The following is a 27821-nucleotide window of genomic DNA, read 5'->3' on the forward strand; positions in this document are numbered from 1 at the left end:
TAGAGCATCCCACTCAGGCCCTATCTCCACAATCCCAAGTATTTACCCCACCATCCCCCTAATCTGCACACCTTGGACACTAAGGGGCAATTTAGCACGGCCAATACACCTAACCAGCACACCTTTGGACCGTGGGAGGAAACCCACACAGACATGGGGACAACATGCAAACTCCACGCAGTTAGTAATCAGAATAGATATGCATGATTCCGAAAGCTGGTTAACGTTTAATATTAACAAAGTAAGACTTGTGTTTGTCTGGTGCCTTTCACAACCTCCAGTGTCCCAAAGGGCCTCACAGCCAATGAAATATCTTCAGTGTGTAGTCACTGTCATAAATGTAGGCAACCAATATTCACATAGCGATCCCACCAGCAGCAGTGTGGCACACCAACTAGTCTCTTTTAGTAACCAGATCTCTGCAGATGATTCAGATTTATGTTAAAGTTCTTCTCCCCGTCATCCAAAGGACTCTTAAATCTGGCTTTGCGTCAAGCTGCTGCTACATTTGGATTTTGCAGCTTGCAATGTTTATTTTGCATCTTGCACAGAGAGAGATGATTGAGCTGTGCTGATGAGCATTTTATATAGTACATCTCAGGGGGTGATCTTGAAAGTGGATCCAGCTAGTGAACGCTGCGGGGAATAATCAAGGGTTTATATTGGGGAGTGTTTTACGTCGCACAGTGCAGAAGAGCAATGTTTTATAATGTGCTTCCATGAATGGCCAATACTCCACAATCCTATCTGCATTTGTAACAATCTGAAAAATGACTCCTGCTCCTTGGTAGTTTATTAAAAAGAAAGGGCAGACATCTCTCCAAGAACAGCCTTATTCTACATGTTGAGGGAGAGCAGCAGATTCGTATCCTGTTACACTCGAGCGAGGGTCCACTTTGACCTGGCTGGCTTTCAGAGGCAACCATTTGTCATTGAGAAAGAGGGCCTGTTTTAAATTGGAGGGAAAAAGAGACGTATGTTTCTACAGCATCTTTCATCACCACAGGACCTTCCAACGTGAACACCCTTCAAATATCAAAAACATGGCAGCTCATTTGTGCACAGCAAGCTCCCACAAAAAGCAGTGTGATCACTTGCTACAACGATGTTTATTGAGGGATGAATATTGACCAGGACTCGGGGGAGAACCCCCTACTCATCTTAAAAATACTGTCAGGGAATCCGCTAAACCCACCAGGAAAAAGCAGAGAGCAACTTGCTTTAAAAATCTCATCCAAATTTAGCATGTTGAGTGCGGCACTCCCTCAGGGCTGACCCCTTTGCAATGCAACATTCCCTCAGGACTGGTGTGGAGATGCCGGCGTTAGACTGGGGTGGGCACAGTAAAACACCAGGTTAAAGTCCAAAAAGTTTATTTGGTAGCACGAGCTTTCGGAGCGCTGCCCCTTCATCAGGTGAATCACTCGGAGCAGCGCTGTGGAGAGGTCAGTAACGCTGGGCTGTGTCAGAGATTTGTACCAATTTACTTTTCTGTTGTCTTGATGCCCAACTCTGACTGACTTGGGACAATTTTGAATCAACAGGAGGAATGTCTTTGAGAGAAATGGCAGTTCTCCAAGGAAGGACAGAGAACTTTGCGTTATTCATATGAATTTCCTACAAGGTTAAATCTTAATGGTGTTATTTGTTGAATTAATTCGAGGAAGCCATTATGGTAACATGCTCTCAGCCACTGAAGTCCTGGTGTAAATTTCCATAAAATTTAAATGAGGTGTTTCCTGTAATTAATGAACATTTACTGCTGCTCTTTGCTCTGAATTGTAATTAACTGTGATCACGCGTGTTTAGTGATGACAGTGCTTCTCTAATGGTTTGACAAGCTGGCGAGATTGTCAGGTTACAAAACAACTGACAGTACATGGTAGCGGTGTCAGGCTGTTTAAGTGAGGAAACTCGGATAGTGAGGCACGCAGGTCATTTGCATGGCTGACTGCACACAGCGAGTATCTTTACTTGTACATTTTATTTGTGCATTTTATTGAACAAACTCGATTTGTGTTTAGAGAGGATGTACCCCTTTCCAATTTGTCTTGACATCGAATCTTACAGCGTAGGAGAGGCCATTTGGCCCATCGAGTATGTGCTAGCTCATTTAAAGAACTATCCAACCAGTTCCATTCCTGCTGGTCTTTCCCAGTGGCTCTGCTAATGTCCTCAGCTCCGATATTTATCCTTTGGAAAGTTCCTATTGAATTTGTTGCTGCCTTTTAGGCAGCTTAGTAAAGGTCACAACAGCTCGCTATGTTTAAAAAGCATTTTTTCATCTCCCCCATCTGGTTTCTTTGTCAATCACTTTCTCTCTGGTAACCACTTGTTTCTTCACTTGAAACAATTTCTCCTTATTTACTCAATCATAACATTTCATAATTTTAAATCTTTCTATTGGACCCTCCCTTAACGTGTTGTGTTCTGCTCTGTGTGGCTCATAGTCGAGACCCCTCATCCTACAGTATGGATCGGATTTGTACATGACTGGCCCACATGTGTTGCACGGCCAACCACACGTGTCAAACCTGAATTGGTTCTTTCTATATTATAAGTGGGAGTGAAGAGAGATCAGATGGTCCAAGCGATCTCTTGCTGAGATGATGCAGAAGTGTTAAAAAATGAGTTCCAGTCCCACTGTGAGGACTTGAGCTTCCACTGACGCTCACGGTGCAGTACTGGAGAATGCTGCACAGTCAGAGGTGCTCACCTTTGGATGAGAACATAAATCAAGGTTCTTTCCGCCTTCCAAGATGGATACTAACAATCCCGCAGATTCTACTGGGACAAGAGTAGGCAGAATTCTCACTGCTTTCCTGTCAATAATTATTCTGAAGCCACCATCACTAAAAAGCAGATTATCTGGATTGTTATCCCACTGTTGTTTGTGGGAGCTTGCTGTGCGATCATTGGCTGCTGCGGTTTGTACATCACAATGGTGGCAACACTTCAAAAGTACTTTAATTTGTTAAACTTTTGGACTGTTGACAGAATGAATGACAATATTAGAAATGCACGTCTTTTAACATGTTTGTTCAGGAGGAGCCACAAAGTCTAATTGGAGCCTGCAGTCATTCAAACTCTGAATTTCTGAAGCATCTTTTCATGGCTTCAGAGCATTTAATAATATATATTCAACTAAACTCAAAGTATTCAACTGAACTCAGAAAGCAGTCAGATTGCAAACTGAAATCTGTATGATTTATTGTCTGGGAGCCTTTATGAAACATTTTACATTTTGTGAATCTTGATCTCCCAACACTTTTCCACTGTTCTGTATCAGCCTTTCAGAGACTGCGTCCTCCTGTAAGTACCCAAGATTAACACCTAACCTATAGGTTCATCAAAACTGGGTCTTTGAGTCTACTGCCAAGTCAAGGGAGGTGATTAGCATTGTCGCTAACTCCTGGATTACAATCCCAATTCACATTGCACCAAGACTACAGTGACTACATTGCAAGAATGAAATCACGACATCTTGCTTATTATACTCTCTCTACAAACATTGCTCCAGAATGTTCCTCGATTTCACACACAGGTGGTCGTACTGTCACTAATTGCTAATCCTACCCTAATCCACCTGAGAGTTTTCCTTCCATTCGCTTGGATGGTATTGCCGTTCCCTACTTGCTCAGCTGGTCTCTGAGTGGAAGTTGCTATTGTTTTGGGATGTTTTGTGATGTGGGTTAGTCACTGCTGGGAGCGAGAACAAGGCGAAGAGGGTCAGAATTCAGACTAACTAACACACTGGCAGTGCCAGAGTGACTGCCAACCATGTACCACTGCGATCGACTATTGATAATTCAAAACTCTAATAATTGAAAGGCTAAAAATGGGGAGAAAGTGTAAAAAGCTGGATTGTTTCTTGATCAAAAACTGATCTTCGTCTCCCTGTTGTTCAGCAGTGAAAGCTCACACACATGCACACGCATGGACACGTACACATGCACGCATGCATGGCTGTGCACACACATGGACATACGTGCGCACTTAGACGCCAACACACATGCGCACATGGACATGTGTGCGCACACGTGCATGGACACACGTGCACGCATGGACATGCGCACACATACACATGCATGCGCACGCATGGACACACACACGTGTGCGCGTATGGACTCACACCCATGCGCACACATGGGGACTCCCTCAGGGGCATGGAAGTCTCACAATTAGAGCACGAGTCTTCAATTACGAATTTTCCAGATTTGAAAGGTTTGAGTAGCAGCACAGGTTAAATAGAAGGGATTCTTGTCCATTTGGTGTGTCTCAGAAACAACAGCTTAGCAACTTAACTGATGTCAAGACCAAAAGTGCTGGGATTGGAAATCAGAAGTTGAGTTTGTGAGCAGGGAAATGCATGATAACACTTAGTCTTCAAGTTAACCTACCTCACTCTCAGAAACTGGTGAAGCTACTGTACGCTGCTTGTTTTAGACTTTATCATAGCTTCCCATCATTTGTGGGCTAATGGAATCTTACAGCACTTGGGGGGACGATTCAGCCCATTGTGCTTGTGCTCGCTTTTTGAAAGAATCGCTCTCCCCCTGCTCTTTCCCAATGGCCTTGCAAATTCTCTCCTCCAAATATTTATCTGATTTCCTTTTGCAGGTTACGACTGAATCTGCTTCCACCTCTCTTTAAGTCCGTGCTTTCTAGCTCATAACCACTTGGGTATAAAAAAATGATTGTGGTCATCTCCAACTTGTTTCTCATTGCTCCCTAATGGCTTACAAAACACTTGATCCCCTGTGGGTGAGACTGTCAGTAAAACAACTGTGGGCTTCTGGCCTGAGGTACAAGGCTCGAGGGGTGTCCCCACTCTCCTCACGTTGTTAGTCTCACCCGGGGGAATGTTGGGACAGAGTGCAAAAGGGAGAACATTTCTGCAAAGTTCCACATGCTGCCCAGCCTCGACTTAATTACAATGACCTGATTCCAGAGGATCACCAGATTGGGGAAAGGTTGTGTCTGCAGGTGAATTGTGAGCAATGGCTGCAGTTATCGTTTTATTCAAATGTTAATCTCAAACTCCATCCGTGCCAAAATTCGCAGCTCCCAACACACACACACACACACACACACACACACCCCAAAATCATTTCTCCTTGATTAGTAATGATAGCAAATCCTCGTTTTCACTTTGTATAACTGATAATATTCTTTTTGAAGGTAGTTAATTATTTTTAACAAGTGAGCGATATTTAGTCAGGGGCAGTGAATAACTCAGCGGTGTGACCCTTGTCCTGTGTAGGAGACAGTGTTGACTTCCTCACTTGCTATGTGGTTGCTCCAGGTTACTGGCTGGACCGGGAGAGCTGAGCAAATTCCATGCGCTTATCCATGATTTCACTTTTGAAATACAGCCTCCACGGACCATTCCGAAAGGAAAATGACTCTTTAAAAATGCAGTAGTCAATGTGTCCACAATGTGCATGTGTGACACATGTTCCTTTTGTCTTTTCATCTGCTGTAACAGCCAGACAGTTTCCTGCTGTTCTCATTCCAAGGATTGACAAATGATTGCCAGATGTGAGCTCTTTCCAGTGATTCTTCCTCTCTGTAAACCTATGGAGATGGGGTTATTTCATACTCCCTGTCCAGTTTATCTCCTTTCGCATCTGCCACAGTTTAAAGGCAATGGTCCCCGTATGTGGCCTTTCTCATCATCATGCTTTCCCTCTCTCTCGCTGGAGGAATGAAGTAACACTGACAAGCAACAAAGACCAGCTTCTGCATTCAATCAGTTAATCATTAACACATTGTAGTGGCTCAGTTACAAATAGTGAAGATATTGAATGTTCAGCCATTAGTGTCTCAGGTCATGAAATACAGTGACAATAAGAAGAGACCAAGATGAGAAGGAAGGAGGCTGACAAACTCTAGCTGCCATCATTTCCTGGCAATGTTTCTGAATTTTAATCCGAAGCTTTATTCCATGTGTTTTAATGAAAGGACTGGACACAGTCACTGATGATTTTCATGTTGCAGTTTGCTGGGGTTTTTAATTACTAACCAGAAATAACGATAAAACACAAACACTCACCACCGATTACAGAGTCAAAAAAAAACAACATTCTGCAAAGTAATGACAAAAAAAAGTTGGCAATAGTTTAGAGGATTGTTCAAACTCTGAGCCCAGGTGCAATCAGGCTGGGCGCAGGGGGTGCTGTTGTCAAGGGGAATTATCGAGAAATCCTGTACACTGTCAGAGGCTGGGAGGTGAACTTTAAAACTGAATTCCTCAGCAATCTCCTCCCACACTCCAGATACATACACTCCACACACACGCACACACGCTCATACACACGCACACGCGCACACATGCTCACACACTCTCACAATATATATAAACACACTCATTTACGCACATGCACATACACACACACACACACACACACACACACACACATGCAAACTATCATGTTGAAATCCTGCTCATACGCACACACACATACATATGTATGTTGTCACAGATGTATTGACATACCAAATACACTTGTACATATAACCATACATTGTGCAAGAACATATTTTTAAAAAAGCAATACGTTTACTCTTAAACATGGTTTGCACCTTAAAAATAAAAACTTTATACTTGCCATATACAAACACCCACATCCATGTACAAGGCTCTGCATTCACGCATACATTTACTCTCATAGTTGATGTTTGGAAGTTAGATTATAAGATTGAAATTGTTCTCCTTAAGCTAACAACTCATTCCATCTTTTACTGCTGATCTATTGTGAATGCTATTCAAGTTTTGATTAAGTAGATTTAAATGATGGAAATGCTGAACGCAGACTGGTTAAATGAAACGAATCCTGCGTTTCCTGTCTATCTGAAAAACAGTAACTTGGGGAATGAATAAACTCCAATAAAGATTTGCAAGAATGCGTGTGAAGGCAGGCAGCTTTCCTTTTTAATGAATGTATGTTTTTAACAGGAGCTTCTGCTCACATACTCACTGTGTTACTGCTTCCTGTTCCTCTCACAGTGGGCTACCCATGGAGACAACGCGCTGATAAGCAAAAGGGGGGAGTCACCCGGTCTGTGCACCGAGGGAATGTCCTTGAGAGAATGTCTTGTCACCAGCCATCAATGAAGAGACTGCTGCAGTGGTCTCTGAACATCTGGCAGCTCAGCACAGGAAGCCACAGAGTGGGGGGGTGTCATTAATTGTGATGAAATAATTTAAACCATCAGGAATAAATGAGGCCGTTAAGCTAAGTTCAGATTCCATTTGCAATGCACACATGTTTCAGCCTGCTTTGTGCAGAGCTTAAATTACAGTGCGACCTGTCAGAACACAAGAGTCATGTTCGTTGTGCAGAGATTTCTCTCTCTGTTCAGAGCTGCTCTTCCTTTGCAGTGTTGTTTATTATCCATTCTCTCTCTCCCGCCCTCCCTCTCCATTCCCTAAACATGAGTGCTGGGGAGGGGAGCTGGTTGGAGGCGCCTCTGTTATTCAGAAGCAGCCAGTCAGACTTATTGTCCATTCCTCTTTGATTAGCCCCTGTTGAAGATTGGGATCTCATGGCAAGTGGAGGGAAACAACTCATGTCCCTTTACCAAGAATCAGAACGTTAATCTCCAGGCCAGTAATTATCATTTAACCTCACATGATTCTGTCACTGGGAATGTTTCCATTCAGATAGAGAGCAGGAGTGATCGGGCGTAGGATTTGAGCAAACTTATCTTGCCCTCCATGGGTGCCAGAGTTACATTTCTGGTATTTTCTATAAATTCACAGCTCTCTCCAGTATTCTGCATTTAGAGCTTTCCCACTCTTTGCATATAACAACTGCACCTTTTTTTTTTGCAAAGTGTGTAATTATTATTTTCTGTATGTTTTGTGTCAGACCAACACCCAATCTCCCAGCGCAAAATATCTACAGCATGACGAGGCCAACTGCTTTGTGCTGGGATCTATGATCCTCATTCCTCCCATTCTGTCAGTGTATCCCACTCTACCCTTTTCCCTCCTGCCTTCATCCAGCTTGCCTATAAACGCAATTACGCTATTGGCATCAGCTATTCATTGTGGCAGCAGCTTTGACATTCTCACCACTAATTTCCCCTAAATTCCTTACTAGATTTATTAATGACCATCTTATATTGGTTGGGTGCCAGTTCTGGTCTCAGTTAGCGAGTGGAAGTATCTTCTCCCTATTTATCTACCTTTTCATTTAGCTAAAAGTCTATTTTCTAGAGAGAAGAACCCCAGCCTGGTCAGTCCTTTCCTGATGGTTACAACCTCTCAGTTCTGGTATCGTTCTGGTAAATTTCTTTTGCATCTTCCGCAGTGCCTCTCTATCCTTGTTATAATATGGAGACCAGAGTTATTCACAGTGCTCTATGTGGCCTAATCAAGGTTCCATCTAAGATCTCAGTGCGATATTTGGTATAAATAAAAAATAAACTCTGAACATCCAATGATTTCAAATCCCTTGCTAAAGCAGAGAAAGTGGATATCCCCTTTCCGTTCCACTTCCTTCCCACAAAATTTATTAAAGCAATTTAGAACCAGTTTTCAAAATGAGAACTCTTATCTGAAGAGAGTTTTTCTTCATGAATATTTTAGATAGTTCATAATGTTTTTCTCGGCTTAATAGCTTCCAGGACTTTGGCCCTGATCTCACCCTTTGACGGGTGTCTGGTGGACGGAGAGTGTTGTACAACCTGAGGCTCTGAAACCTGATGGACTGGCCTGATTTTGGATTTAATTAGTGATCTGCCCACATCAGTCGAACACGGATAGGCATCTCGGCAACGTAGAGCTCAAAATCGGGGTGGTTAACTTCTGAAATACTTGCTCGTGAATTGTGTGTGGTTCAGAGATTAGTTCAAACATGTTTGTGTTTGTGCAGTTCTCCTATCGCCAGTATCAGTGCAACACTTTTCAATATGGAGTCACTCACCGTTACTCAGCTAACAAATTCTTGTCAGGTTATTAATAAGTTCAGCCCACTCAGCAGAATTGTGGAATAATTTGAATGCAACCAAAAATCCATCATAAGATTTAACTGCACAGAAGGAGGCCATTCAGCCCATTGTGCCTGTGCTGACTCTTTGGAAGAGTTATCCTATCTTACTCCCTGTTCTTTTCCCAAAACCCTGCAAATTATCCTTTTCGAATGTTTACCCAATTGCCTTTTCAAGGTTGCTGTTAATTATTTTCCACACACTTTCATCCTGCATATTTCAGATCATAACTCACTGAGTGCAGAGTCCAGCTTATAGAAACACAGACTTTTACAGCACGGAAGGGAGCCGTTCAGCCTATTACGTCGGCACCAGCTCTTTGAACCAACCATTCACCTCGTGACATTCCCCCGCCTTCTCCGCTGCGTATTCTACCTTCCCAAACGATATTCCAATTCCCTCTTAAGAGCCTCGATTGGACCTGCCTCCGCCCCCCCACCTTGGGCAAACCCTAACCACTCACTGTGAAAGTGTTCCTCCTCTCGCCTCCATTGCTTCTTTTGCCCATTTGCTTAAATCTGTGTCCCCTCATTCTCAATCCTTCCAACTTTAGGGAGAGTTTCTCTCTGTCTGCTCTACCCAAATCCCTCATGACTTTAAATATTTCTATCAACTATCCTCTCAACCTTCTCCAAGAAAAACTGTCTCCAATCTATCAGTTGCGTGACTTTTTCTCTGCACCTTCCCTAATGCCTTCACATCCTTTAAAAACTGTGGCACCCAGAACTGAGCGTCATCTCCAGTTGAGGCTGAACTAGTGTTGTAGAATTCAGACATATCTCCTTACGGTTTGTTCCTCATCTCCCCTCCAGTATCAATCACCTTAAATCTGTGTTACTGATCCTCCTACCTCTACAAATCATTCTCATTTAATCCTTCAAACTTTTTATGATTTTAAGCATAAGACTATAAGATATAGAAGCAGAAGTAGGCCATTCAGCCCATCGAGTCTGCCCGCCATTCAATGAGATGATAATCCTCAGCTCCACTTTCCTGTTTTGTCCCCATAATCCTTGATTCTCTCACTGATTAAAAATCTTTCTATCTCTACCTTGAACATACTCAATGACCCAGCCTGTACCGCCCTCTGCAGTAAAGTATTCCACAGATTCACTACCCTCTGAGAAAAGAAATTCCTCCTCATCTCTGTCTTCATTGGGTGACCCCCTTACTCTGAGTTGATGCTGTCTGATCCTAGACTCTCCCACAAGGGGAAACAACTTCACAGCATCTTCCCTGTCAAGTCCCCTGAGAAATGTAGATATCTCAATAAGGTTGCCTCTCATTCCCCTAAACTCACATGAGTACAGGCCCAACCTACTCCATTCCTCCGCATAAGAAAAGACCTTCAAATCTCGGATCAACGTGGCGAACCTTTTCTGGAATGCCTTCATGCCGCTATATCTTTCCTTAGATAAAGGAACCAAAGCTATTCACAGTGTTACAGTTGTGGTCTAACTAGTACCTTGTGTAGTTTTAGCAAGACTTCCCTATTTTTATACTCCATTCCCTGTGAAATAAAGACCAACATTCCATTTGCCTTCCCTATTACTTGCTGAACCTGCATGCCAACTTTTTGTGTTTTATGCACAGTGACCCCCAGATCCCCCTGTGCTGCAGCTTTCTGCAGTCTTTCGCCATTTAGATAATATTAAGCTTCTTTATTCTTCCTAGCGAGGTGCTTAACTTCACACTTTTTGATATTATATTCCATCTGCCAAGTTTTTACCCACTCACCTATCCTATCTATTTTATATCACTCTGTAGACTCTGTGTCATCCTCACCAGTTGCCTTCCCATCAATTTTGTGTCATCTGCAAACTTGGGAGGAGTACATCCACTTTGTCCAAGTTATTAAGATATCCTATAAATAATTGTTGCCCCTGCACTCACCCTGTGGCACTCCACTAGTTACAAGTTGCCATGTTGAAAATGCCCCTCTTATCCAACTTGCTGTCTTCTGTCAGTTAGCTAGTCCTCAATCCATGCTAATATACTACCTCCCAACACCATGGCTTCATAGTAAGTAGCCTTTTGCATGGTGCTTTATCGAACCTTTTTGGAAATCCAAGTATATTTCACCTGGTTCCCCTTTATCCATCCTTATCATTACCACTTCAAAGAATTCTAATAGATTTATCGGACATGATTTCCCTTCATGAAGCCAAGCTGACTCTGTTAGATTATATGATGCATTTCTAAATGCTTTGCTATTGCATCCTTTACTTTAACATTTTCCCAAAAGCAGATAGCTAACTGACTGAGTGTTACCTCTTCTTGTCTCTCTCCCTTTCTGAGTAAAGGCAGTTCTCCAATCCACTGGGACTTTTCCAGAATTGAAGGATTCTTAGAAGATTACTACCAGTGCATTCACTATTTATGATATCCTGAGGTGCAACCCTTCAAGTCCACGGGACTTATTGGCCTTTAGCTCATTAGTTTCCCAAGAAACTTTTCTCCAGTGATAGTTGGATTTATTTCTTCTCCCACCACCCCTTCAATTAGTATTTTTTGGAATGTTGTTAGTACTTTCCACTTTTCACACTTGATATTAAACCTCCTGATAACTTTCACTGTACCTGGGAAAGTAATGCCTTCTATTTCATATTAACTGTGTTCCTTTTCCCTGGTGTGTAAGATCTCTGTTTCATCCCAATGTTTGAGAAGCTGGGACTACTCTTTCACGTCTAAATTTTACAAAAGTTCAAAACTATCTTCATTTTAACGCTGACGTCGGAACTCTTATCGTATCAGTTTTTAAAAAAAACCCAGTGCCCCGATTGTCTCTTGTAACTTGCCCTGTGCATCTTGGTGTGCAGTGTAATCGTCCTGTGAAATACCATTTGCTGTTCTTGCTCTCAACGCCTTGAAAGTCAGTGCAGAGAACAGCTTAGTCCTGAATATTAGCAACACTGCAACATTGAGCCCTTTTACTTTCTCACTAATTCACAACAAAAAGTTCCAGTAGTGTGCAGACAGCACAGGATAATGCGATTCAGTTTGGAACTAGGGTTGACAATGGCTAAAACTACATCTTCCAACCTCCTTCTGAAACCCCCTTGCAACACTCACCCCTCCCTTCCCCGAACTCTCTATTACCCCCTGACCCCAGCCCCCTCCTCTTCTCAACGCCCCAGGCTTTTCTTTTGCCACCCAGACCCCTTGTACATCCCCTTCGCAATGCTTACCCTCATGACCCCCACTTCCCATGTGTGGTTTTGAGTTGGGTAAAGTTCCTGCTGATTAGTTTAATTTTCCAATTAAGTTTTGGAAGCAAAAGGCTGGGTTACGGGCACCAGGTTTGTGTGCCCTGAGATTCAGAAGGTGATGGAATGATTTGATTGAGGTTTTTTGGGGATTTTGAATGAAATGGACAAAGGAAATGAGAAGTTTGTCCTGTTGGAGAGAGTGTCTTGGTGTAATTGGGTTTCTGGGGAATAGAACATAGAACACTACAGCACAAACAGGCCCTTCGGCCCACGAGTTGCGCCGATCACATCAACACCTACCAACCTACAGACCTATCTATAACCCTCAATCTCATTAAACCCCATATACTCATCCAGAAGTCTTTTAAAAGACCCCAGCGAGTTCGCCTCCACCACCACTGACGGCAGCCGATTCCACTCACTCACCACCCTCTGAGTGAAAAACTTACCCCTAACATCACTTCTGAACTTCCCTCCCTGCACCTTAAATCTGTGTCCTCTCGTAGCAACCATTTCAACCCAGGGAAATAGCCTCTGAGAATCCACCCTATCTATTCCTCTCAACATTTTGTAAACTTCTATCAGGTCGCCTCTCAACCTTCGTCTCTCCAGGGAAAAGAGTCCCAGCTCCCTCAACCTAACTTCATAAGGCATGCCTCCCAGTCCAGGCAACATCCTTGTAAATCTCCTCTGTACCCTCTCAATAGCTTCTACATCTTTCCTATAGTGAGGCGACCAGAACTGCGCACAATACTCTAAATGAGACCTGACAAGGGTCTTATAAAGTTGCAGCATTACCTCCCGACTCCTAAACTCAATCCCTCGATTAATGAAGGCCAGTACACCATACGCCTTCTTGACCACCTCTTCCACCTGCGAGGCCGATTTAAGAGTCCTGTGGACCCAGACCCCAAGATCCTTCTGCTCTTCAACACTACTCAGACTTCTGCCCTTGATAGTGTACTCGTTCATCCCGTTGGTTCTGCCAAAATGGACGACTACACATTTATCCGCGTTGAAGTCCATCTGCCACTTCTCCGCCCAGTCCTGCATCCTATTTATGTCCTGCTGCAACTTTTGCCATCCTTCCAGACCATCCACAACACCACCGACCTTCGTGTCATCAGCGAACTTACTTACCCATCCCTCCACTTCCTCATCCAGGTCATTTATGAAAATGACAAACAACAAGGGTCCCAGAACAGATCCTTGAGGCACTCCGCTGGTGACTGACCTCCATTCAGAAAAAGCCCCATCCACAACCACTCTCTGCCTTCTGCAGGCAAGCCAGTTCTGGATCCCCAAGGCCAAAGGCCCTTGGATCCCATGCCCTCTCACCTTCTCAAGAAGCCTTGCATGGGGGACCTTATCAAATGCCTTGCTGAAGTCCATGTACACTACGTCCACGGCACTTCCTTCGTCAATGTGTTCAGTCACATTATCGAAGAACTCAACTAGGCTTGTAAGGCACGACCTGCCCTTGACAAATCCATGCTGACTATTCCTGATCATGTCAAACCTCTCCAAATGTTCGTAAATCTTGTCCCTCAGAAGCCTCTCCATCAGCTTACCAACCACTGAGGTCAGACTCACCGGTCGGTAATTTCCCGGGCTATCTCTGTTCCCTTTCTTGAAAATAGGAACTACATCCGCAATCCTCCAATCCTCCGGAACCTCTCCCGTCTCCATTGACGACGCAAAGATCATCGCCAGGGGCTCTGCAATCTCTTCCCTCGCCTCCCAGAGTATCCTGGGGTACATCCCATCTGGTCCAGGCGACTTATCTACCTTGATAGAATTCAAAAGTTCCAACACATCCTCCTCCTTAATATTCACGTACTCAATCTTTTCCATCTGCTGCAAATCCGTAACAAAATCTCCCAGATCAGCTTCCACTGTGAATACTGAGGCGAAGTACTTGTTAAGCACCTCTGCCATTTCTTCTGGTTCCACACAAACCTTTCCCCCCCTCACCTTTTATAGGTCCTATCCCTTCTCTTATCCTTTTACCTTTCACATATTTATAGAAGGCCTTGGGATTCTCCTTAATCTTACCTGCCAAGGTCTTCTCATGACCCCTTCTGGCTCTCCTAATTTCCCTTTTAAGTTCCTTCCTACAGTCCTTATACTCCTCAAGATCTTTAACCTCTCCTAATTCCCTGAACCTCTTGTACACCTTCCTTTTCCTCCTGACTAGGTTCAACACAGCCTTTGTGCACCACGGTTCCCGCGACCTACCAAAACCCCCTTGTCTCATTGGAACGTTGTCATTCAGAGCTCCAGACACACATTCCTTGAATATCTGCCACCTTCCTTCGGTACTTTTCCCTAAGAACGCCTCCTTCCAGTTTATTTGTCCAAGTATCTTCCTGACTTCTTCGTATCTCCCCTTACTCCAGACAAACACCTTCCTAGCCTGCCTGATCCTATCTCGTTCCAATGCAATTGTGAAGGAGATAGAATTATGGTCACCATTTCCAACATGCTCTCCTACTGAAAGATCCATCACCTGCCCTGGTTCATTCGCCAGTACCAGGTCAAATACAGCCTCTCCCCTCATAGGCTTATCCACGTACTGTGTCAGGAAACCTTCCTGAACACACCTAACAAACTCCTCCCCATCCAAACCCCTTACCCTAGGGATATTCCAGTCGATGTTTGGGAAATTGAAGTCTCCCATCACGACAACTCTGTTATTAAAACATCTCTCCAGAATCTGTTTCCCTATTTGCACTTCAACTTCCCTGTCACTATTGGGCGGCCTATAGAATACACCCAGCAAAGTTTTCGACCCAAAAATAGTGGAATCGAATCCCACAGTGCCCTTCTGGGCAATCTCCCTGCACACGGTGATTCAAAGGGGTAAAGAGAAAGAAGTTTGCTTTCAGTGGATGTGCCTTAGCGAGAGTTAAAAGGAATGTTTCAGTAACTGAAGCTGAAGGTCAGTGACATTCACTCTAACCCTGTTCAAGCTCAGCTTTGTAGGTGCTCTTCGTTCTTGGAACTCTGCTGAAGAGAGTTTGATTTGAGGGTTTGTGTTGAGTTTATAAGAAGGGTTCACAATGCTGCACCCCCTCAGCTAAACCATGATTTGATTTATTATTGTCACATGTATTAACATACAGAGAAAAGTATTGTTTTTTGTGCGTTATGCAGACAAAGCATATTGTTCATAGAGAAGGAAACGAGAGAATGGGGAATATAGTGTTACAGTAATAGTGAGGGTGTAGAGGAAGATTGAAAGCAGAGAATGAGAGTAAAAAATAGAATTAGAGGGTGTGCTGGGCACAGTTGACAAGAATGCACCATGACTTGGAGAAAAAGCCATTTTGACATCTGGACAGGGTTCAGTTCCAGATCTGACCGGAGGAACAGTGTTGAGCAGAAAGGAGCCCATGAGGGAATGCATTGATCTAGAAGGGACAAAAACAATGGATTGGGACAGAAAGAATTGCAGAATGGTTCCTAGCGGCTTCTCCAATCAGAGATGGTGAGAAATTACTGGATAATGTGAGAAACTTGATAATGACTTGGGAGTTTTTTTTGCTTTTTTTTAAAATGAAGAAAGCAAGATGGATATTGACACTGCTGCAAAGAGTCAGGTCTTAATTCTGGAGATAACAAGATGTCTTGATGCTGAATTTTGAGAAAAATGTGATATTTGTAGAATCCCTACTGTGCAGAAGGAGTCCATTCTGCCCATCGAGCCTGCACCGACAACAATCCCACCCTCAGGGATGGCTAATCAACTTAATCAGCACATCTTTAGAGTGTGGGAGGAAATTGGAGCACCCGGAGGAAACCCACACAGACTTGGAATGTTTTGGAATTATAATAAGGAACGTATTGTACTGCCGTAGTGGCAGAGTCCATTCCCGTATCAGCTTACTGCAACAGAATCCTCAAATCTTGCCGTTCAGAAGGAAGCCATTCTGTCTGTGTTGGCCCTTTCTTGGAGCTTGCTCATTCCCACAGTCTTGCAAATTTCTTCAATCAAGTATTTATCCAATTCCCTTTTGGAATTTACAATTGAATCTGTGTCCATAATTCTTTACGTTCCAGACTTTCCCAATTTGCTGCATAAGAAAATACACCAGCGTTCAGGTCGTTGATATCTTGTCAAATGAGAGAGAATTACATGTTGCAGTCAGCCCCAGTTTGATGGAGCACTAACGCCTTGCACTGAGGATATGGTCTGTATATCCACACATTTCTAGCAAGTGAACTTGCACACCTGTTTATCAGGCTGTTTGCCCCTTTAACAGTAGACTGGCAGATTAAACCGCACCCCCCCCCTCCCCGGCTCATTCACGATGAAGTTCCCATCTTGTTAGATGATGAAAGTTAAAATTCATGCGTTCCGTGGTGGGCGCAGTCAAGAAGCCAAAATGAAATTGCAGGCAGCAGGTCGGGCTTCGAAGTTTCTGCTGAAATGCAGTCACATAATTGCAGTGTAAAATCTCCAAGAACCAGAGGGATAGGGCAGCCTCAGAATTATTTCTTTCAATTAAAAATAATTCCTTGATGTATGTATGAGGGCAAATTGATGTTAATATCACTGAAAATATTTGATCAGCAAAGTGGACTGTTTGGAATAAGGGGAAAAAAGTGAATTACTGCGGACGCTGGAATCTGAAACAAAAGCAGAAAATGATGGAAAAATTCAGCATGTCTGGCAGTGTCTGTGGAGAGAGAATAGAGCCAATGTTTTGGGTCTAAATGATCCAGATTGGAAATGTTGGTTCCGTTCTCTCTCTCTCTCCACAGATGCTGTCAGACCTGCTGAGATTTTCCAGCATTTTCTGTTTGTATTTGGAATGAGTGTATTGTGTCCTCCATCCTGTGACCACCTAATTTAAAATGCCTTTATAAACAAACTAGGTTAGCACTGCTGCCTCGCAGCGCCAGGTTCCATTCTGGCCTCTGTCTACGGAACATAGAACACTACAACACAAACAGGCCCTTCGGCCCACAAGTTGTGCTGATCATATCCCTACCTACCAGGCCTATCTATAACCCTCAATCCCATTAAATCCCATGTACTCATCCAGAAGTCTCTTAAAAGACCCCAATGAGTTCACCTCCACCACCACCGACGGCAGCCGATTCCACTCACTCACCACCCTCTGAGTGAAAAACTTACCCCTGACATCTCCTCTGTACCTGCTCCCCAGCACCTTAAACCTGTGTTCTCTTGTAGTGACCATTTCAGCCCTGGGAAATAGCCTCCAAGAATCCACCCTATCTATTCCTCTGAACATCTTATAAATCTCTATCAGATCGCCCTTCGTCTCTCCAAGGAGAAAAGATCGAGCTCACTCAACCTATCCTCATAAGGCAAGCCTCCCAATCCAGGCAACGTCCTTGTAAATCTCCTCTGCACCCTTTCAATAGTTTCCACATCTTTCCTGTAGTGAGGCGACCAGAACTGTGCACAGTACTCCAAATGGGGTCTGACTAGGAGTTTGCATGTTCTCCCCATGTCTGCGTGGGTTTCCTCCACGTGCTCCGGTTTCCTCCCAGAGATGTGCGAGTGAGGTGATTGGCCATGCTAAATTGCCCCTAGTGTCAGGCTTAACAGGATAAATATGTGGGGCTACGGGAATTGGGCCTGGGTGGGATTGTGGTCGGTGCAGACTCGATGGGCTGAATGGCCTGTATGATTTAGCAGTTTGATTGGTGGACATTCATCAGTTTCTGAGTAAATGTAAATAGTTTTTGATTTGAAGGCAGATTCTGAAAACCAGGCTGGTGGTTTTGGGGAAACGGGGTGCATTTTGAAGATTGGATTTCTGAACTCCTGACTTGGGGCTGTCGGGGGGGGTTTGAAGATGAACTGAGTCTTGAACCAATGTAAAAGATTGCCCAAATCACAAGTGTGATTGGTTTTGGTGCAACTCGCCTACACTTTCAATACCCTGATTGATTCACCAGACCTTCTGCTGCTAACAAGTAGAAACACCATCCTGTGAAGCATTATTCATCTGGGCAAAGTCAATAAGGGACGCAGCAAAGGATACAAATGGGTGATGGATAGAATTGGGTGTAAAATGCTGATCATGCAGTCAGTATCCGAAAGAGAATAAGCTGGGCATCATTACGAGGATGGCTGGGGAGAGCTCTGAGCTATTCCAGTTGCCTTGACCTGTGGCACCCACGTCAGTGAAGCTGAGGTTACACTGCATTACCCGCATGAACTTTTCTTGTGACCCTGTAACTCTCACTCACCTGCTGTGGAAGAGCCCTGTGTGATTGTATTTTTATGTACAGGCCCTGCGGGTCTGTGTCTCTGTGCGTACAGTCCCTGCGGGTCTGTGTCTCTGTGCGTACCGGCCCTGTGGGTCTGTGTCTCTGTGCGTGCAGGCCCTGCGGGTCTGTGTCTCTGTGCGTGCAGTCCCTGCGGGTCTGTGTCTCTGTGCGTGCAGTCCCTGCGGGTCTGTGTCTCTGTGCGTACAGTCCCTGCGGGTCTGTGTCTCTGTGCGTACAGTCCCTGCGGGTCTGTGTCTCTGTGCGTACAGTCCCTGCGGGTCTGTGTCTCTGTGCGTACAGTCCCTGCGGGTCTGTGTCTCTGTGCGTACAGTCCCTGCGGGTCTGTGTCTCTGTGCGTACAGTCCCTGCGGGTCTGTGTCTCTGTGCGTACAGTCCCTGCGGGTCTGTGTCTCTGTGCGTACAGTCCCTGCGGGTCTGTGTCTCTGTGCGTACGGGCCCTGCGGGTCTGTGGGTCTGTGTCTCTGTGCGTACGGGCCCTGCGGGTCTGCGTCTCTGTGTCTCTGTGCGTACGGGCCCTGCGGGTCTGCGTCTCTGTGGGTCTGTGTCTCTGTGCGTACGGGCCCTGCGGGTCTGCGTCTCTGTGGGTCTGTGTCTCTGTGCGTACGGGCCCTGCGGGACTGCGTCTCTGTGGGTCTGTGTCTCTGTGCGTACGGGCCCTGCGGGACTGCGTCTCTGTGCATACGGGCCCTGCGGGACTGTGTGTCTCTGTGCGTACGGGCCCTGCGGGACTGTGTGTCTCTGTGCGTACGGGCCCTGCGGGACTGTGTGTCTCTGTGCGTACGGGCCCTGCGGGACAATGTGCAACTTCATTTAAAGAGCCAACATAGGTTTATGATGGGTGAATGGCCTCCTTTTGTGAAATAAGGTTCTATCAATTGTACAAAATATGGATAAATTAGGCTGCAGCTGCATAACACTCAGGCCAGACCCTGACAGAGTGTTGTGTTTGGTTCTGGGCACTGAACCACAGGAAGGATACATTGGCCTTGGAATGGGTGCAGTGAACATTCACCAGAATTACACCAGTGCTAAAAGGTCAGATTATAAAGGACAAGTTGCAGAAATGAGGGTTGTAGTCCCCTGACTGTAGAAGATTAAAGGGTGATTTAATTAGTATGATTAAAGGATTCTGAAAGAGTATTTCCTCTGCTGCAGGAGTCCAGAATAAGGAGATAGAGCCTGAAGATTAAAGCTAGGCCACTCAGTGCGATTGCCAGAAGCACGTCTTCACACAGAGTAATCCAGAACTTTCTCCTGCAGAACTTTTTGACACTGGAGCTGTATTGGGAATGTCCATACTGAGATTCAGAGACTGTGTTGGGTAGGGGGATTGAAGGGTATGGAATCAAGGCAAGAATTAGAGTCAGGGTCAAATTAATGATGGAACAAGCTGGAGGGGCTGAATGGCCTCCTCCTGTTCACATGTTCGTATACACAGAGCCTGGCTCCACATTCAGCAAGCTTTGAATAGTTAGCGAGGGGAAGTGGGGGTATTGAAGGCTCCTGGGGCAAGAGGAGGGAAAGGAACTCAAAACATTAAACTTGGCTTCGATTTGTATGCTGTCCAGGAGCTCCTGAAACTCTGTTTGAAAACCATGGGACACTGAATGGAATTTTACTCTGTTTAAGGTGACTGAGTTTTATTGGAAACTGATTCCCGAGTTGGAATCTTGCTGTGACGTCCTTGTAAAATGGAGACTACAGGACCGTGAAAATTACAGTACGAGACAAATCTTCCTCATGGGTTTGTGTAATAGTGACCCATACTAATCTTGTAAATTGAGTTTGTGTCTATATATGCGCTGTTTGTGAACATGTCTCCCACTCACCTGATGAAGGGCAGTGCTGCAAAAGCTTGTGGCTTGTGCTACAAAATAAACCTGTTAGACTTTAACCTGACTTCTTTGTCTGTAATAGGACAGAGAGGATCCGTGTCTGCAGAATGAGATTGAACTTCTGACAGTGCGGCGCTCCCTCAGCGCTGACCCTCCGACGGTGCGGCGCTCCCTCAGCGCTGACCCTCCGACAGTGCGGCGCTCCCTCAGCGCTGACCCTCCGACGGTGCGGCGCTCCCTCAGCGCTGACCCTCCGACGGTGCGGCGCTCCCTCAGCGCTGACCCTCCGACGGTGCGGCGCTCCCTCAGCGCTGACCCTCCGACGGTGCGGCGCTCCCTCAGCGCTGACCCTCCGACGGTGCGGCGCTCCCTCAGCGCTGACCCTCCGACGGTGCGGCGCTCCCTCAGCGCTGACCCTCCGACGGTGCGGCGCTCCCTCAGCGCTGACCCTCCGACGGTGCGGCGCTCCCTCAGCGCTGCATTGGGAATATCTGCCTGGATTCTGTTACCCAGGCAGTAACCCTTGTGCACCCACTCTCTGGATGGTCTGGGGATGAGGTTTAGCTTGAAAGCGTCTGGAGAATTTGGCAGGTTAAAGTTTGAAAACCTAATTATCCTGATGAACAGGTGGGAAAAACGGACCCCAGAATTCTAGAATTCCTCCATGCTAGATTCACAGGGGGCTCATCTCTCCGAATATCTCCTTACGTGGCTGTGTCACATGTTGGTTCATTGACTAAAACACATCGGGATGTTTTAATGCATTTAAAACACGATATAAATACAATCGAAAGACAAAATGCTGCAAGTATTCAGCTGGTCTGATGGTATCTGTGGAGGGAGAAAGGGAGTTAATGTTTCAGGTTGGTGGTGGCCCCTTGTCAGGAATATAATGTTATAAAGCTGAGCCCATTGTGGCATCCGCTGCTTCACATGTTGGAGATATCAAACATGTAATTACAATCACATGTACAATGGCCTTTCCATATAGACTAGATTAACATGTATGCAGAACAAGACAGTGGATTAACCATCAGTCGCCTGCCTGGTGTGATGTTTGCCGGTGAAGTTTGTTCCTTTAAGGATTTCCTCTGGCCAGTTTGAGAATATGTTGGGAAAGTGAGTTCTGAGTCTGAGGAGGTTTAACACAAGGAGGTTTTGGATGGAGTCCGACTCAGCATCGTCAACCTGGAAGGTTCATTGCCTTTCTCTCCAACACTCGCTGCCTGACCTGCTGAGTGTTTTCTCTTTTTTATTTCTGATTTACAGCCCCTTTGGCTGCTGCTATATAAATGTGCAAGTTGTTAGTGCAGTCCCCTGTTGATTCTGTAATGAGGTACAGCATTAATCCAACCGTTGCAGGCACTGTACTCGCAGACAAACTTCCTTTCCCTCCATTGGGTTTTGTAAAATGCGGCGTTATCTTTGCCAGCATCAGATATTCTGGTTTTGTTAATGACCTTTTAAAAAAAACTTGCTGAAATTTTTTAGCAGTGAGAACAAGACACAAATCGAGGAACTTGTCACCTCCCAAACTTGGGTGGTTCATAATGCAACCTGATAGAATCAAGCAGCAGAGAAAGAGGTCATTCGACCCATTGGACCTGTGCTGGTTCTTGGAAGGAGCTCTTTGATTGGTCCCACTCCACCTGCCCTGCATGTTTTCCCAATCAAAGATCTTTCCAATTTCCACTTTGAAAGTTTTATGATTGAATCTGTGCCACTGCCCATTCCGGCAGCAGCTTGTGAATGATAACTCGCTGCAGTTTCTGAATAAAATTTCTTCCTGTAGATGGACTGAGCTAAAAACTCTAAATCTCCATGATTCACATTCTCCCCGCTACCTTATTGAAAATAGTGAGAAGAATTCCTGGTTACCTGTGTGATGGAACAAAACTGGAGCCTGCCCCCATCACCATCTACGGCTCCAGACTTCAACTTGTTTATAAAAGCGTATATTTCCCCAGCAACTTGGACTCTGAGTGAACAGTAACAAAACTGCAGTAACAACTTGCACATTCACTGTTCTATAATACAGAGATTTTGCTGCTCTCTTTATGATCCCTGTTCAAAGCAAGTAGCTAATAACCAGACAGCGTCCTTGGTCTTTATACTGCCATCCATTGTGATATTTTTGTCTTGTGTCACTGAAAGATGATCAGAATGTCATTCCTCAAGGAGTCTTGCTCTTGATAGTTTGAGGAACCTCTTAAATCTTTGTGTGGCTTCTTGAGCTGACTGTAGCAAGTTCATAGCGAGGCCCATAGTTTTTTTTGCCTTTGTGTGTTCAGTTTCTCCATAATCTCCACAGCGCTGTCTTCATGTGCCCCAGGGGTCGGTGCTGGGGCCTCAACTATTTACCATTTATAAAGATGATCTGGAGGAGGGAACCGAGTGTATGGTGTCGAAATTTGCTGATGACACCAAGATTGGTGGAATGGCAAATTGCGCGGAGGGTGTGGAGAGTCTGCAGAAGGATCTAGATAGGCTGGGCGAATGGGCCAGGAACTGGCAAATGGAATTTAATGTTGGCAAGCGCGAGGTGGTCCACTTTGGTAGGAATAATGGTAGGAAGGATTATTACTTACGTGGCGAAAAACTGCAGCAGGCGACGGTGCAGAGGGACCTCGAGGTCCTTGTGCATGAGTCGCAAAAACCCAGCCTGCAGGTGCAGCAGGTGGTCAGGAAGGCGAATGGGATGCTGGCCTTCATAGCGAGGGGGATTGAATATAAAAGTAGGGAGGTCTTGCTGCAGCTGTATAGGGCATTGGTGAGGCCGCAGCTGGAGTACTGTGTGCAGTTTTGGTCGCTGTACTTACGCAAGGATACTTTGGCCTTGGAGGGAGTGCAGAGGAGGTTTACTAGGCTGATACCGGAGTTGAGGGGTTTGAGCTATGAGGAGAGGCTGAATAAACTAGGCTTGTACTCGTTGGAGTTTAGAAGAATGAGGGGAGATCTCATTGAGACATATAAGATGATGAATGGGATGGATAGGATAGAGGTGGAGAGACTCTTCCCGCTCAGAAAGGACAGTAGGACTAGAGGGCACAGCCTCAAGATAAAGGGGGGGCCGTTTAGAACGGAGTTGAGGAGGAACTTCTTAAGTCAAAGGGTGGTGAATCTCTGGAATTCTCTGCCCGTTGAAGTGGTGGAGGCTGCCTCGCTAAATATTTTTAAGACGCGGGTTGATGGGTTTTTGATAAGCGAGGGGATTAAGGGTTATGGGGAGAGGGCGGGAATGTGGAACTGAGCCACGACAGATCAGCCATGATCTTATTGAATGGCGGGGCAGGCTCGAAGGGCTAGATGGCCTACTCCTGCTCCTATTTCTTATGTTCTTATGTTCATCATTACAGGAACCAGGAGCCACTCGAGGATTGCTCTTGTGAATATCGCAGATTGGTGTCTTGTGGCAAGGGTCCCTGCCTGTGTTTCTTCTTGGGCAGACACTCAGGATTGAGGTTGACTTGTTTGCACTTTGGTTCCATTGGTTTAGAGATGGCTGATTAATACAGATGTTGCCACATGGGGGCGGGTGATGCTTGAAGGGTTGGGTAGGTGGGTGTTTGGAGGTTTGCACACTCCCTCTGACATCTTGACTGCAACTTTGCGTGTTCCTGTCACATTCTCTCAGTGTTTGGTGCCTTTCCAAATGGGCCTTCTCTGTATGGTCATTTACAAAGCCAGGGTCTCCTGTGAGTCAGCAGGGCAGATGCAACTGGAATCTTCCTAGATGCTTTGAGGACCTCCCTGAAGTGTTCCCGTTTGTCCTCCTGAGAATCTCCAACCCATGATTTAGGGGAGGCGATGGCCTGGTGGTCTTATCGCTAGACTATTAATCCAGAAACCCTGCTAATGTTCTGGAGACCAGGTTTGAATCTCACTGCAGCAGCTGGTGGAATTTGAATTCAATTTTAAAAAAATCTGGAATTAAGAATCTACTGATGACCATGAAACCATTGTCAATTGTTGGAAAAACCCATCTGATTCACAGATTTCCTTCCCTAAAGGACATTAGCCGTCTTTACCCGCTCTGGCCAATGTGTGACTCTGGAGCCACAGCAATGTGGTTGACTCTCAACTGCCTTTGGGCAACTTGGGCTGGGTAATAAATGCTGGTCAGCCAGTGATACGCATATCCTATGAATGAAAAAAATGAGTGTTCCGAGTAAAACGATTGCTACAGGACAGTCTGGGATTGGGGATGTGAGCAATACATCCCAGCCAGTGGAACAGCTGTTTGAATACCTGCTGCCCCTTGGTGTTCCTCGACCAGTCAGTACGCAGATCCAGGGCACGACACGGTCAAAATAAACTCAATGAAGTTTAACAACTGCATCTGTTGCAGGTGGGGTTTGAAACCGCTACAAAATGTTATGAAGCAGAGTCCATTGTGGCATCTGGTGCTGCACATTTCGGAGATATCAAGCATGTAATCACCACCACATGGACAATGGTTTTTCCACACAGACAAAATTAACATGTATGCAGAACAAGGCAGTGAATTAACCATCAGTTTCCTGCCTGGTGTGATGTGTGCTGGTTAAGTTAGTTTCTGGAAAGCTGCTTTTTTTTATTGGGATAGTTTTGGGAATGTGGAGTGATGTGTGCTCTGATTCATGGAGGGTGAACTTGGAGGATTCCGACTGATTGGCTACCAGGTTTTCCAGCTGCAGCGGAATATCTGAACTGGAACACTTGTTCAATGCTATTCTTACAGCGCCAGGGACCCGGGTTCGATTCCCGGCTTGGGTCACTGTCTGTGTGAAGTCTGCACGTTCTCCCTATGGGTTTCCTCCGGGTGCTCCGGTTTCCTCCCACACTCCAAAGATGTGGGTTAGGCCATGCTCAATCACCTCTTAGTTTGATGGAGATTAACAGGGTAAATGACGTGGGTTACGGGGATAGGGCCGGGGTGAGATTGTTGTCAGTGCAGGCTCGATGGGCTGAATGGCCTCCTTCTGAACTACAGGGATTCTATATCTTGGTGAAAGATCACAATATGAAATATAAAATCAGCAACAAAGAAGCCTGTTGCGGACGGTGGTGGAGTGTGGTGAAGTTAGGATTTTCACAGTAACTTCATTGCAGTGTTAATGTAAGCCTACTTGTGACTAATAAATAAACTTTAAATAAACTTTTTTAACTTTAATAACCATCTCTCCATGTGGCTGCGAGATCTTTTATATCCATCCCGTGGGGCCGTGACTTAACACCTCACCCCCATCTAACGATGAAAAGTTGATATTTGGCCGAATTACTTGGTTAAAGATGGCAGCAGTTCTCGCTATCCGGATAATTCCAGTCATTATTGTGGGAAGAGTGGGATGAAGGTTTGGGATTTCCCGTTCCATTCTGTTAGTGTCACCTTTCAAAGGAAGCCATTCCTTTTGTTTCTTTGTTCTTTTATCCATTGCCCTATTTCCCCGTCTTTTGACTTTCTGCTCAGCCTCACCTCCCAATGATAATTAAATGTTATTGTAACAAAAATTTTTTATCACAGAAGTCTGTAATTAATTACATATTTGCATTGGTTGAAACCATATTTTACAGACCACATCCTAGAAGGAACAGAAGTAGCACTGTTTCAGAAGTTAGTTTAAAGACTGAATTACACCTTCCAGCTCCCCATTCCACCCCACCCAGAACTGAAAAAACCCAGAAGAGCAGAAAGTGATTCATTGCAAACACCTCTCACCATCCCAGACCCTCCAGAATGTGCAGGGTTCTCAGCAGCCAGCTGTGTTGTGTGTGTGTGTGCGTGCGTGTGCGCATGCATCAGTCTGGGAGTGTGTGTGTGTGTGTGTGTGTGTGTGTACGCGTGCGCGTCAGTCTGGGAGTGTGTGTGTGTGCGTGCGCGCGTCAGTCTGGGAGTGTGTGTGTGTGCGTGCGCGCGTCAGTCTGAGTGTGTGTGTGTGCGTGCGCGCGTCAGTCTGAGTGTGTGTGTGTGTGCGTGCGCGCGTCAGGCTGAGTGTGTGTGTGTGCGTGCGCGCGTCAGGCTGAGTGTGTGTGTGTGCGTGCGCGCGTCAGGCTGAGTGTGTGTGTGTGCGTGCGCGCGTCAGGCTGAGTGTGTGTGTGTGCGTGCGCGCGTCAGTCTGGGAGTGTGTGTGTGTGCGCGCGCGCGTCAGTCTGGGAGTGTGTGTGTGTGCGCGCGCGCGTCAGTCTGGGAGTGTGTGTGTGTGCGCGTGCGCGTCAGGCTGAGTGTGTGTGCGTGCGCGCGCGCGTCAGGCTGAGTGTGTGTGCGTGCGCGCGCGCGTCAGGCTGAGTGTGTGTGCGCGCGTGTCAGGCTGAGTGTGTGTGTGTGTGTGTGCGCGCGTCAGTCTGGGAGTGTGTGTGTGTGTGTGCGCGCGTTAGTCTGGGGGTGTGTCTGTGTGTGCGCGCGTCAGTCAGGATAAGGCTTCTGTCATTCCAATCTCCTGCAACACTGACGATGTGCACAGGAAGGTGTGGGAGCTGTCAGGGGGATACTGTTTTTATAGAGCCTGGGGTGAGGGTTGAGTGGGGAGGAGAATCCAGTCTCAGTCGTAAACCTCGGTGTATGTGCAAGGTGTGTGTGTGTCAGTGTTAATGTGTTAGCAAACGTGTCGAGTGTTAACATTTGTGTCTGTCAGTGTATGTGTGGGAGTGTGTGTATGTGTATGAGGGATGGGTGTATGTGCATGTATAATATAGGGTAGATCTGTGTATGGGATGGGTGTGTGTACATGTGGTCAGAGTCTGTGTGTGCATGTGTGAGGTCAGAATGAGTGTATGTATGTCTTGTGGGGGGAGGAGTGTGCATGGGGTTGGGTGTGGTGGGTGCTGTGTGTGTGTGGGTGTATGGGGGTGGCGGGTGGTGTGTGTGTGTGTGTGGCGGGGGGTGCGTGGGTGTATGGGGGTGGCGGGTGGTGTGTGTGTGTGTGGCGGGGGGTGTATGGGGATGGCGGGTGCTGTGTGGGGGTGTATGGGGGTGGTGGGTGCTGTGTGTGTGGGTGTATGGGGGTGGCGGGTGCTGTGTGTGTGGGTGGCGGTGGCGGGTGCTGTGTGGGGGTGTACGGACTCAGATGAGGTTGGGAACTCTATGGGCTTGAGGTTTATTCAAAGTCTTCTGCAGGGTCATGTTGCGAATTGCTGATATTCGCGGTGAAATGGGCTGTACTTTCCTCTGTTTTACACTATTCGAGAATCAACTCCAGCAGGATATGTAGTCAAGAATGATGATTTCATTGTTTGTGGAGGCTGATTAGACTTGATGCAAAAATACTCTCTCGTGCTACAAGATACTTAGAAGTAATTTAATTTAAATTAATTTATGTTCCCGTTACAAGATGATTAATCACTGCTAATGCTTGGAGCATGCACATTTGAGGGTGAGACATATGCTATTGTTTTAACCACACCGTCATTCAGAACAGTTCAAAGGTATATGATTGATCTTTTGAATGTGATAATGGGCACTGAATAACTTGTTATAATTACCCTTTACCTGTGGCAAAGACGGAGAGAGAGAAATTAATCCCTGTTCCTTTTG

The 27821-nt window shown here is 45.7% G+C and overlaps 1 protein-coding gene across 7 annotated transcripts in view; it reads left to right on the plus strand.

Moving 5' to 3' along the window:
* The window catches only part of bnc2 (basonuclin zinc finger protein 2), a 449449-nt gene that overhangs the window by 179871 nt on the left and 241757 nt on the right, over nucleotides 1-27821 (plus strand). The gene's annotated exons all lie outside the window — the stretch shown is intronic.

The sequence above is a fragment of the Carcharhinus amblyrhynchos genome, chromosome 5, assembly GCF_965287045.1.
Source record: "Carcharhinus amblyrhynchos chromosome 5, sCarAmb.v2.hapA, whole genome shotgun sequence".
Classification (NCBI taxonomy): domain Eukaryota; kingdom Metazoa; phylum Chordata; class Chondrichthyes; order Carcharhiniformes; family Carcharhinidae; genus Carcharhinus; species Carcharhinus amblyrhynchos.